The sequence below is a fragment of the Paroedura picta genome, chromosome 2 (genome assembly GCF_049243985.1).
Source record: "Paroedura picta isolate Pp20150507F chromosome 2, Ppicta_v3.0, whole genome shotgun sequence".
Taxonomy (NCBI): Eukaryota; Metazoa; Chordata; class Lepidosauria; order Squamata; family Gekkonidae; genus Paroedura; species Paroedura picta.
In genome coordinates, this window is record NC_135370.1 from 61015394 (window position 1) to 61028986 (window position 13593).

Below are 13593 nucleotides of genomic sequence, written 5' to 3' on the forward strand. Positions count from 1 at the left end.
TTGGGGCTTGAACAAGGATTCTCCTCAATCTTCTCTCTCTCTCTCTCTCTCTCTCTCTCTCTCTCTCTCAGCCACCTTCCCAGTCCAAGTTTCCAAGGCCATAACCCTTGACAGTCCACCACACCTATCTTCTAGGGTGGTTGTACAAATAACCTGGTGAGCAACGCAAGCTGTTTTGGGTATCCATGGTCAAGTAAACTAATAGTATTCCCGTTTATAAAACAGGCCCTGAAAGAATGATGTTGCAAAGATTACTGCTTCCTTGTGGATGCACAAAAAACAAATGCAATCTTGCACAGTTATTAATTGCTCACCTGCTTTTGCATAGGATGTACAGAATTGGTTCCATGTGCACAAGGGGGGTTAAAACACTTCTCCCCCACCCCTAAAAAGTCTCCTTGATTTCATCCCAAAATGCTCCTGAAATGGGAACTGGCAATGCAAGGGGGGGGGGGGTTATATGGTATGACTGGCAAAGGGGAAAAACATCCCCTGAGCTAGCTAGGCCTCATGGACTGAAACAGTTATTTGGAGTCCAGCCATTATCTACACTAGCTGACAAGTAGCATGGTGGCTTAGCCTTCCTGGCTCTTAGTATTACAGGAAGCTGTAAAAGACTGCCATAAAAATGAACTGGAAGCCTTAAGGTTTCCTGAGCACTTTCCCTGTGATCAATCTTTCAGATATTTAATAGACCTCAGCCATCACACAGTCAAGGCTTGTCTCATAAAGATGACTGATGCCTTAAGGACTAATGCTGTGTTTCTTGAGGAATTGCCTCCCACTCAGAGAACCTTGATGAGGAAATTGGACTTTGTAAGCCGGTTAAAGAGAGGCAATCAAAACGATTGTGTGGCGGGGGTGTTAAAAAACAATCCCAATGTAGGCCCATCAAGGAGAAGCCTGTTGCTCCGCTGCCACTCCAAAATGGAACAATGAATAAGCTGGGCATGTCTTCGAATACTGTCACAGTGCCATGCTGCTTGGTGCAAGGATGAGGTTAAACAGTGAAATGTTATCAAATGCTACCATGATAAACTGGTCTAGCAGGTGGAAATTGGAGGGATTATTGATGATGCAGTTAAGTGCATAAGATAGGCCTTCCTTTGCTTTTTCCTCATAGAAACTGGGAAGGCGAAGAAAGAATAGAGACCAGTTAGGATTAACTTTGCAATAGCCTCACAGCGGAATGGTTTGGGATGGGCACAAACCAGCTCATGAACAAAGGTTCATGAATCTGGACTGGTTCATGGTTCGCAAAGATGCACTGGCAACTGGCAACTTCATTGCCCCCCCCCCCTGTCAGGAGCACAGATCGGGGGTGGATGAGATGCACCAGGCCAAGTACTCCCCCATGTGAGTGCAGGAAGAGGTGGGACAACCTGCCACGACTAAAACTCCAGCCTGCAACCCGGCATGAAACCTCCAGTGCGTAAACAGTCAAAGTGAAGCTTGTGATGTGCCTGAACTTCCCATGAGCTTTCAAGCTGTTCATTGCAGTCATTCAATTGGATGCATTTCCAGAAAGACAGCCTTTGCTCAATTAAAATATTTACAAAACTTCAAAGCAAAGGGGGTGGAATTCTCCAGCCTTGGAAACACCAGTAAGGATCCTACAAAGCTTAACAGGCACAACTGGTGGACAATACTAGTTCCTATTCTGCTCTATGGGATCAGAACACTATATATACCATCAGTTCAGTTCTGCAGCTTCTGTTGACAGAGAGGCAGGGAATTTGTTAAAAGCAGAGCACATTAATTTATTCCTGGTGGTGAATTCCTTGCCCCTGCTGGGGTTTGGGTGGTAGGTGAACTCGAGTTTTCTGAGCTCATGCCAAGCAGAGGGGCTTAGCTACTGAGTGCCTTGGCTAGGGACCCACATTTTAGCCCCTCCTGATTTGCGTACCTTTACCAAGGTTTGCTCCTTAGAAGGCCAGATCCTGAAGATGAAACTCAAATACTTTGGCCACCTCATGAGAAGGAAGGACTCCTTGGAGAAGAGCCTAATGCTGGGAGCGATCGAGGGCAAAAGAAGAAGGGGACGACAGAGAATGAGGTGGCTGGATGGAGTCACTGAAGCAGTAGGTGCAAACTTAAATGGACTCCGGGGAATGGTAGAGGACAGGAAGGCCTGAAGGATCATTGTCCATGGGGTCGCGATGGGTCGGACACGACTTTGCACCTAACAACAACAACAACACTAAAATGTAGAACTTTTCATTTGTCCCCATTGAACTTCATTTTATTCAGTTTAGCCCACTACTCAAGCCTATCAAGATCATCCTGGATTCTAATTCTGTCTTTGGTTGTGTTTGCTACCCCTCCCAGTTTAGTATCATCAGCAAATTTAATAAGTATTCCCTCTAAGCCCTCATCCAAATCATTTATACATATGTTGAACAACTCAGGCCCCAGGACAGATCCCTGGGGAACTCCACTTGTCACTGTTCTCCAAGAGGATTCTGAACCTATTAACAAGTACCTTTTGGATATGATCTGTCAACCAGTTATTGATCCACCTGACAGAATTAGGATCCATACCACATTTTACAAGTTAGCCATGGAAGATGTCAGGTGGCCAGGCTGCTGCCCACCTGTTCCGTCAGGCATCTCTGTATCACAGCAACAATGTTTTCTCCCGTGTGGTCTGCATCCATCCCTACGCATGAAGTAGAACAACTTTGTAGGCAAGTGTCAGAACTGTCCCCTTCTGGAACCTGGGGAGTGCCCTGATAGTCCTGCCAGCTGCTCCAGGAGTCTGCTGTGAAGTGTATGGTTCTGTCCTGTGCTCTGGAGAGCTTAGCCTCCACCATCTCTACCACAGCCAGCAAAAGGCTACATCTTCCATGAGAGAAGGATTGGCTACCCAAAGGAATCATCTTGTCAACAAGGCGAGTGGCTGCTTCTTGGGCCCTCCACTTAGCCCTGTAGACTTCGTGGAGAGGGGGCTGCCTTGATGTTGCACCCAAGGCATACCAAGTGCAGGGAGTCTTTTGCAGGGGTTTCCTGCTCATCCTCCACTTCTCCCTGCTGTAAGACATGGCACTCATCCTCCTATTGGCCACCACTCTTTCCTCCAGCAGCAACCTAGTTGAGCGCATCCTTTGCAGGTGCCTGCAGGAAATGAAGAAGGACAAGTATTGGAGGCTTGTGCCCTTCCATCCATGGGTGTGGCACCCCTAGTATTCAGCTATACAGGGATTGCTGAAGAGGAGGCAGAAATGTTTCCAAACCTGGTAAGAAACGGGGCCTGGGACTGGAGAAGGTGGGAGGCACTGCTGCTTTCTGGCAGACTAGCTGGGAGGGTGTACTCAAGGGAAGTGAAGCAACAGGGAGTTGGGATGTAAAAGGGGAGGATGCTCTCCCCCTTCCCCCAATCACTGCTGTCGGAGTCCTCCTCTCCAAAGAGTGTTAGCAACCACTGGTGTCTCTGGCTGGTGCGTACAACCCTTTTGTTTCTGAGACATTCCCCAGGAACAAAGCAGGGAAAGGAGGTGTTGTAGTGTGCATGAGTCAAACGATCTGTAGTGTGCATGAGTCAAAAGGATATGAGGAATATCCTACAGGGTGCATTGGAGTAGACATGTATTTAGTATCTCTAGAATAGGAAATTCCTGACATTTTAAAATTATCTCCTCATTGGCTCCTTTGGAGACTTCCTGCTCCTTTGAGCACACTTTCCTTCTTGCTAGCCCCCAGAACAGACTGAATGCAGAACAGGAGGGTTAGTTAGGTCCCTCTCCTCTTTCTATACAAAGTTTGTTTCTCTTCATAAGAAAACTACTTTATTCTTTAAGCAACTTAGTGCTTTGCACTGGTTTGCATAATTCATAGAATCACAGAGTTGAAAGGGACCTCCAGAGTCTAATCTGCCAACAGGAGGCTACCTTGTGATGTTCTTCTAGGTCCAGGCTTTGGTGGGCTGGGTGGATGGGTTTGGTGCCTGTGGTACACAGGAGATGGAGTTCTTTTCCTCACGACAAGCATCCATTTTTACCCTCATGGCACGGAGAGGTGTTCACACTCAGGAAATATGGGAGGGTATAACTGTGGGAGACTAGGGTTTTTTTTGGGGGGGGGAGGGGAGGTCTGTAAATGGAATCCCAGAAATATAATCCATATCCAATTTGGAGAGATTGTAGAAGGGCAAACAGCAGGATGAAGTTCCCTGTGCACTTGCTGTGTGTAGCTTGCAGTGGATGCATTCTATATACTTTTGAATCTCTGCCTGAAATTTTCCCCAATAACACTTTCCTAGGAGCATCTTCTTTGAGGGGGATAACTTGAACCCCCTACATCCAATCCCCAGGGGCATCAGGGGGAGTTTATGAGTTTGATGCCTCTAGTTGGCATAGGGTTCATTCTATACACTGTCATTTCCCCAGAAAGCACTTTGCTAGAGGCACCTTTTTTGGGGGTGGGGGGAATAGCTCGGACCCTGTAAATACAACCCCCCCCCTTAAAATCATGGGGGGGGGGCAGGTGGAAGCAAGTGTGCTGGAGATTCCTGGTGAGTTTCATACCTCTGAAATATGGTGGAGAGCCTCCTGCATCACAAACTCCATAAACCAAACCAGTTTGTGATAGTTTGCATTTTGCGAACTGGGCAGGCCATGAACTAAAAGCCAAACTACTATAGCTGTACTTAGGCAAAAACAACCTTTTTCACTTTCTTATGTTCTTCTGAAATCACTCCTACTTAAGAGCCACAACCTTTGAAATTTCAGTAAACTGATTCCCCAGTCTGCATCATATTCATAGTTTTGGTTGATAGGAAGGACAGCAAAATCCTAATGTGACAAATTGAAGATGCATTATTTCCTTCAGAAAACACTAGGAAAGAATGTGCAGGGAGGAGTGGGGGGGTAGAATGAAACATCTAGGAGGATCATGAAAGAGGAAAGTAGAACCAGTAGTCCTTTCCTGAGTGAAATAGCTCTTAGGAAAGGGGTGTACAGGATCCCTATCATGTTAAAGATGTTAAATTGGAGCCCATGTGCATATTCCTGCCTCCCCAGACTTTAACATTCTGTTAACGAAGCTTCTGTCTTTTTATTTAAGTAATGACAGCAGCATTATCTCTCTCAACAGTTACAAACACCTGTTTGTAGAACAAAACAGCTGCATTTGTTCAATAGACAGTTTGTCACAAAAATGTAGCTGTTTTGTTCTACAAACAGGTTATAGTTATACAAAACTTCCCTCATTCCTGTTGCCTTTTCATCTGCCCAATTTTAACACTGATACTTTCCTGACATTTTGACATAAACATTTCCCTTTGAGAGTGAAATAAAAGTTTATGGGTTATGAATTCATATCAGCTCCATGAGTGTTGTATTCAGACATATACCAATGAAGGGTTTAAAATTCTTCCACAACCTAGGCTGGTCAGAATAAACTTATATGCATGTTAATATCTGTGCACTAGAGAGAGAGAGAGAGAAGTGAAAGGGGGGAGCATCATAACTAGGTTCAAGAATTATGTTATTTTTATATTATATTACCTTTTAGCCTGGCATAGCAATTCTGTGAAGGAGTTTGTTCCTTTCTTGCTTTCTTGGGTTCTGTGGCCTCTTGAAGGAAATCAAACTACACACAGAGAAGAGTGCATGCCCTCAAAAAATTTTGGGTCCCAAGTGGCCCGTGTCTTCCATAGCATTTATGTTCAGATCTAGGCACAATGATGTTTGATATGTACACTGATTTACCCTGGAACAAGGAATCATTTCAGGAAGCACAAAATTAGCACCAATCTATTCCACTTTCCTAATCTGAGCAGTATCAGGCTTATGTCAGCTTGGAATTGTGTGGAAGCAATAAAGGCTGTGGGTTACTCTTATGCCTTCTCTGTAAATACACGAAAACTGTAGCAAGGCACACCAATAGGAATGAACAAAACAATTTGGAACGTACAAGTGAATTCATTAGACATTATGTTACTATGACAAAATTTGTTTAAAAAACTTAGCTTGTTTTTCCATAGGTTGCTATCCCAGCTAAATCCTAATCAAAGAGAGCCAGCTTTGTGTAGTGGTTGGTGTAGCGCCAATTTCTAATCTGGCAAGCTGGGTTTGATTCCCCATTTCCACATGCAGCCAGCTGGGTGACCTTGGGCTGTCCACAGCACTGATAAAGCCGTTCTGATTGAGCAGTAATATCAGGGCTCTCTCAGCCTCACCTACCTCACAGGGTGTCAGTTGTGGGGAGAAGAAAGTGAAGGGGATTATAAGCCATTTTGAGACTCCTTCTGTTAGAGAAAAGCAGCATATAAGAACCAACATTTATTCTTAATTCAGAAGATCTGTAAATTATTAGTAAAAAGAAGACAACAGATTCATAGGGAAGATACAGATTCTTAAAGCTGAAATGCAGAGGTATATATCCAGGTTGACTAATTGCATGCTTTTATCACAGCATGATCTAAAGTATTTTCTCAGAAGTTTCAGCTTCTTTCACTAATTGATATGTGAGGGTTTTGCTTTCGCACAAAAAGGTGAAAGGTGAGCCAGCAAGAATGACAACTGATCTCTCCAGTTTGTAAACTAAGTGGTAAATACCAGTGTTTCAGATTACCTTTTTTCACACCAATATAACTTTTAATCAGTTTAGTTGATATGGGAAAGAGCTCATGATTTTGACCTTAATCTTTCTAATACAGCACATAATTTTAATGCCTGATATTTCCCTCGCTTTGACCCTTCTGCCATGTGCTCAGTCTCTGTTACAAACTAAAATAAGAGTTCTGCAAGAAGACGCCAGTTTTTCAAGTATTTGGGCATTGATGCTATTAGTATCAAAGCTTTTCTCTTTATCCTGGGAAGCATGGGTTCCAGAGGGAATGCTTATGTTCTGCACACACTGAACCTCCTTGCATTTTTTGCCTTGTAACCAAAGAAATGATAAAAGGCAATGAAAAAAGCAGATGATATCAGTTACCAAGGCACTACGCTTCTAAGAGGAGACAGGAAATTGAAGTGAGGTTATACCACAGAGATTATGGCTTCAGAAGCCATGAAGAAAAAGTACATTCAAGACACAATCCTACCATAATAAATACAGTACTTTATGAGGTGGTAATTGCACATGTAATGACGGGGAATGCTTAAGCAAAAAAACAACCCTAACCATTGTTGTGTAGAAGCAAGGACTACCTGCTTTGTATTTCCCCTCTATTTTCATCTAGTAGAGCAATTGCTTTCCCATTACTTATAATTTATGAAAATCTGAAGGCTCTTTACTTTTTCATCTAAACCTATCTTTTCTTTTTCAGAACTGCAGTATTGCTCTAGAGGTAAGGGGTTACCATAGCAACATGTAGAATAATTATCAAATATGATAAAGGCAACTTTCTCAAAAATGTTGGAACAAGAGAGCCAGTTGGTATAGTGGTTAAGGAGCAGCAACCACTAATCTAGAGAACCGGGTTTTGATTCCCCATTTTTACAACTGCAGCCAGCTGGGCCAGTCACAGTTCTCTCAGAGTGTCTCTGCCTCACCTATCTGTTTTGGAGAGAGAAAGGGTAAGCGACTGTAAGCCACTTTGAGACTCCTTCAGGTAGTAAAAAGCTGGGTACAAAAAAACCCAGCTCTTCTTTATGAGGGGGAAATAACAGTAATTTAAGGAGAGATGGCCTCTCATACAGAAAACCAGTCCGATGAGAAGGGGGAGAAAGAGAACATGGCAATTCCCCTATAAAGACAATTACTTCATCCCATTCATATCTAGCCTGCTAAATGCAAAGAACTAACACTCTCTGCTAGGCCACCTTTAACCTTCTCCATGTACTACTGCTGATACATTCTCAAGAGACGCTGCTGTTATATCCCATAAATACTTTTTGATTAAAAGATGAAAAAATGAAAATTAACATACACTGTAACCATGTAGCTTAGAGGAAAATACCAAATAAAAACAGATAGCACACATTTACCCGAAGTGCAAAAAACATTTTGCCAATCAAGGGAGATCCTGGACTATCCAGAATAAACCACTAGTAACACCAGGAAATCTTCTGTGATGGTCACTTATCCCTTCAACAGAACCCAGGACATTTACGCTCCTGTCAAAAGCATTGATTATTGATGATGTACATGTTCTTTCCGACTATCTGCCTGTTTCTTGGAGGTTAACCAACGGTCAATGAAAATGGACCCTCTGTGCCCTCACTGCAGGTAAAAGACTGGAAAGATCAATGCCCACCGCCAGTAAATCAATGGGCTGAGGATCTTAGATCTCTATCAAAAAGGAAATTTGTTTAAAAGTTCCTGTCAAAATCAGCACAGAAGGACTGGAGAGCTGAACGGGGAGCCAGAACTTCTGTATACAAAAGAGCTATACGGATTCTGTAATGCATGTACATGAGGCACATGTTTTAACAAGCCTTTATTCCTGAGGCTTCACAGAATTCTTTAATCAGGAAACAAGTGATAGCTACCAAAATAATAAATAGAAAATATTCATTTAAGGGATTTCTCTGTAATACTTTGTGAAATTGTGGCACCGCTATAATGATTATGGCCTGCTTCAAACAAACAGCAAACAAAATTGGAAAATTTTGTTCGGGATGTTCCATTAAAAACTGTAGCTGTGATTTAATGTTCTTTCCTATATAAAGATCTTTGAATGAAAAAGAAATAAAAAAAGAAAAGGGTCATGGCTCAGTGGCAAAGCATCTGTTTTTCATGCAGGTCCCAGGTTAGGTTCCTAGAATCTCTCTGTAAAGATTAAGTGACATAAAAAATCTCTACTTGTGTTCCTGCAGAGCCACTGGCAGTCAGACTAAATACTGACTCAGACAGACCAATTCTTCTAATTCATTTTGAGGCAGTTTCATGTGGCATCTTGATGTAGTGGTTAGGAGCACTGACTTCTAATCTGGTGAACCGTATTTGATTCCCTGCTCCTCCTCCACATGGGGAACAGTCTTTCGACTAAACTTCCCCGTACCTGTGAGCCAGAGGCCATATATATATTATTTAAATTCTGCCAAGAAGAATTGATCCTATTGAAGGACTTCACTAGCAAACATTAAGTTGAAAAACAACCACTGATGAAAACTCACTTGAAAACGGTTTTAATCTGGAGGCCGTTTTGGTTGTTCTATTAAAAGAAGAGATGAGACACTTTTAGTTACATTTATTGTGAAAGTGTTTATTATAGCCTAGGGTAGGTTCTTTCTTCTGTTATTATCCTCCTCCACATGCAGCCAGCTGGGTGACCTTGGGCTCAGCACAGCACTGATAAAGCTGTTCTGACCGAGCAGTGATATCAGGACTCTCTCAGCCTCACCCACCTCACAGGGCGAGGAAAGGGAAGGCAAATATAAGCCGTTTTGAGACTCCTTTGGGTAGAGAAAAGCGGCATATAAGAACCAACTCTTCTTCTTCATCATCATCTTTGACTGGGTTACTTACCTTGCTTGGTCTTATAGAACTGAGGACAAAGGGAAAAGTGAAAGCCCAGCAGAAGAGCTGTGGTTTAGCTGTAGAGCTTTGTGTGCATATAACCCTCAATTTAATCCCTAGCAACTCCCGTTAAGGATAAATTGGGTGATATTAAGGACCTCTCCTGTAGACCATGGAGAGGTACAAATCTGTATTAGGCAGCTTCTGGTATTCTAGCCCTCTTCCTGACATACCTACAGCCAGTAAATTGTGCAGTCTAGTCACAGATTTGCCACTACTATTTGTACAAATTAGGCCAATGAATGTTAGTGAGTTGGAAAGATCTTGATGCAATTCTCATCCTAGATATGAACTCACCAGATTGTTTTAGGCAAAACTGCTTCAGCTCTTCCCTCATAATACTGCTTCCCTCATAATAAGTTATCTGCCCATCACTGTCTGGATTTAAGACAGACAGAGTGAAGCAGAAACTGAGGAATGACTCAGCAGATATATGTGACATGGATGTTTTTTCAATCACTTCACCTGTAAACTCTTTCAAAGTGCTATTTAGATTGGCTTAGAAGGAAGGATTTGATTCCATATAAGTACAGGATCTCCTCTTTGTAGGCTATTCTGTTGTCTTCCAGGGACCCAACTATATGTCACGCTGTCCTGGCCATTGTACCTGAATTTGCCACATGGCTCTTATATCAGATATGTGTTGTAAGTTCCATGTGGGGACTGCAGTAGCCAGACAGAGACCACGAGGTGCAGGAAGAGGAGACTTTACCCTTTTCTTCTGTGCCTTTTTCCTGACCTGAAAAAGCCCCCAAAGGTCACTGCTCCACTGGAGAAGCCTACATGTGCTTTATTAGGTCAAGCAGTGGCTCACTGGGGCCATTTCAGGTCAGGAAACTGGTGTGTGTGAGGTAAAGGGGGGATGGTTTTCTTAAGCTTCCCCTCCCTACAATATTTTTATTATTGCAATCCAAGATCAGCTGCTGAGAATATCAACAAATAATATACACTGAATCTATAAAATATTCTGAACAGAAAATGAACAATAGTAATAAAATTAATAAAATATTAGGTCATGTTCTTCTCCCTTGTTGAGCATGCCTGGGTACAGTATCTTGCTACCTTAAGGGTAGTTTTATTAAAATGGTCAACAAGGAGAAACATAAAAATCATTTGTTTTACCTGAATTTTTGGACAGACCTAGAATAATGTACATGTTCTGAATGTCTTGGTAAAATTGTCTATATAAGAGAAAATGTTCAATTGTTTCTACCATTCCAGATTGACACGGGCAGAGACATTTTACATATGGAAATATGTGTATGTCTCCCTTCAAGAAGGGCAGATGGGAGAACATTAAAACTAACCAGAGTGAAAGCTCTGCAGTGTTTGGGGAATTGTGATGTACAAAGGTAATTCGATGGAACAGAATTTTTGTGACACTTCCCTGCTGCTGGAGCAGAAAGGCCCTGTGATCTGTCGACCTGAAGAGCAGACCCCTCCCTACACATTGCAGGCCTAATCTGAATTGCCCCCCTATGTGGGAGACTTGCAGTATATGTGCTCCAAAGACCTTTTGGCAAAATGGGACATGATACAAGGACTATATAATGTGGAGCTAGGGTACATCTGCCAGGCACAGAGGCAAATACAATGACATTTCATACAATGACAGCTAGGTAGGTAGTGCTGCAGAGTTGGAAAATTTAAAAGAAATAACAGCCTTGCTTCTCCTCACCAGCAGCAATGCATTTCCTTCGAATTCTGCACTGCGCACATGGCTTACCACAACACGTCAAACAGGAGAAAGATGTTTGTTTTATAATTCACATTTTCAAGCACAGAAATAGCTTGCTTTGCTAACAGAAAGTCCCTGGTTCATTTTTTGGCTCCTTAAAATAAATGATCTCAGGTAACAGGTACTGGGGAAAAAATCTTTATTTACCTCAAACGTTGGAGAGCAGAATGTCATTTGGTTAGGGTTGCCAACCTCCAGGTGGTAGCTGGAGAGTTCCTGCTATTATAACTGATCTCCGGGTGACAGAGATCTGTTCACCTGGAGAAAATGACCCCTTTGAAAAGTAGACTCTCTGGCATTAAAGCCCCAAGGCATTGAAGGCCTTCACCTCCCCAAATCCCACCCTCCTCATGTTCCACCCCCCAAAATCTCCAGGTATTTCCCAATCCAGAGCTGGCAACCCTATTTTTTTGTATCTGTGTAATTCATACACAGGTAGCCAGAAAAAGGCAAATGTTTTGTTTGCACATGCTGGTAAAGTGTCAGGTAGTACTGCTGGTGGTGGATAAATATAACTCCAGCAATGTGTAACATTTTTCATGCTGTTTTACTCTATGTATGATGTTAAGATTATCTGAGAATAGAGCAGGGGCCACTGTCAGAGTGACAGGGGAGACGTAGTTGTGATTTCCTGCACTGTGCAGGGGAGAGGACTAGATGATCCTTGAGCTCTCTTCTAGCTCTGTGTTTCTATATCTATGTTTAAATGCTTAAGGATATGATGATAGTAAAAGATGAGAGATCATGTGTGCACATCGGAAGAAGGAGTAAGAGTTGGTTTTTATATACCGCTTTTCTCTACCAGAGGGAGTCTCAAAGCAACGTACAATCACCTTCACTTTTCTCTCCCAACAGAAACCCTGTGAGGTAGGTGGGGCTGAGAGAGCTCTGACAAGACTGCTCTGTGAGAACAGCTTTATCAGTGCTGTGGCGAGCCCAAGGTCACACAGCCGGCTGCATGTGGAGGACTGGGGAATCAAACTTGGCTCATCAGATTAGAAGCTGCCACCCTTAACCACTACACCAAGCTGGCTTTAGCAAGTATATCAGCAGTCATGTAGTAAAATAAATTCAGACCTTATATTGAAAAACTAAAACAGGGTCTCTGTTTGCAAACTGAACCCCCAACATAATTTAACTACAGTATACTTATAAGGGACCAGGACTGTGTCTTCTTCACACCAGATTTTTTTTAAAAGATTGGAAACTGTTACTAAATTCAGATTGCAGCACTAGTTTCTACTCACATCTCCACTAGTAGCCAAGTATTTCATGATTAATTCTGATCCAAGTTACGAGAAATAAGAAAATGTGGAAATAAAAGGCACTATGGAGTGATAATGAATGAAGTGTTACTAGTTAGGATAACCATGAGTCCTTGACTCTTACATAGTCTATTATCACAGGTCTCCAACCTCTTTGAGCCTGTGGGCACCTCTGGAATTCTGACACAGGGTTAGTGGCATAACTACAAAATGGCTGCCACAGAAAGTGGAGCCAATCTTAATATGACTGCCACAGAAGGAGAAGCCAAGCACACACTCAGAGGAAGTTCAGGTGTAAGTGTAGTAATATAAAGAATATATACTGAGGTGGGGGGGCAGGCAGGGGAGAGTGCACAGCCAATGGTCACCAAAGGCAAAGCAGAAGTCATGCTAGGCTACAGCCCTCTCTGGCCCCAGCCACTTTCTGAAAATACTTGCTGGGCACCAGGTAGGTTTGCCAGCCTCAAGGAGTTCAGAGTGGTACACAGGGTTCTAGCTGCTCTCCAGTTTGTCATCACAACAATCCTATAAAATAGGTTAGGGTGAAAGAGAGGGATTGGCCCAAAGTCACCATACAAAGTTAATGGCAGAATTGAGATTTTATTCCACACTTTTCAAATCCTGCAGTGTAATCCTCAACAGAGGTCCAGTCTTCAAACCCACTGATTCCAATGGTTTTAGGAGAACATAACTCTGTTTAGGTTTGCACTACTGCGCTGCATAGTGATTTTTTTCTTCCTTTCAAAAGAGGTTTTTACTTTTGAGTCAAAAGCTCACCCAAGATCAACGGCTGGTAGATCTAAAAGTTTGATCAAGTATGCATGGTGTGGAAGAAGTCAGCACCTTTAGATTTACAGTAATATGTCAATTGTCATAGTCAGGTATTTGACTGGGCGATGGTGTTCTGCAATGTGAGAGCTAGCCAAGCTATTAGGAATTGCAGGTGTATCTTTGCAGGATTCTCCATGTTCCAAACAACACTGTCTTTGCTCAATGCCCAGAATGTCCGAGTGTGGTTATCATTCCTGAACATTAGCATGGGTGTGTCTGTGTATGGCAGAGGATTTAGGACAGACGCGCGGGGGGGGGAGGGGGCGGAATCGCTTGATTTTCATCTCCAATTCT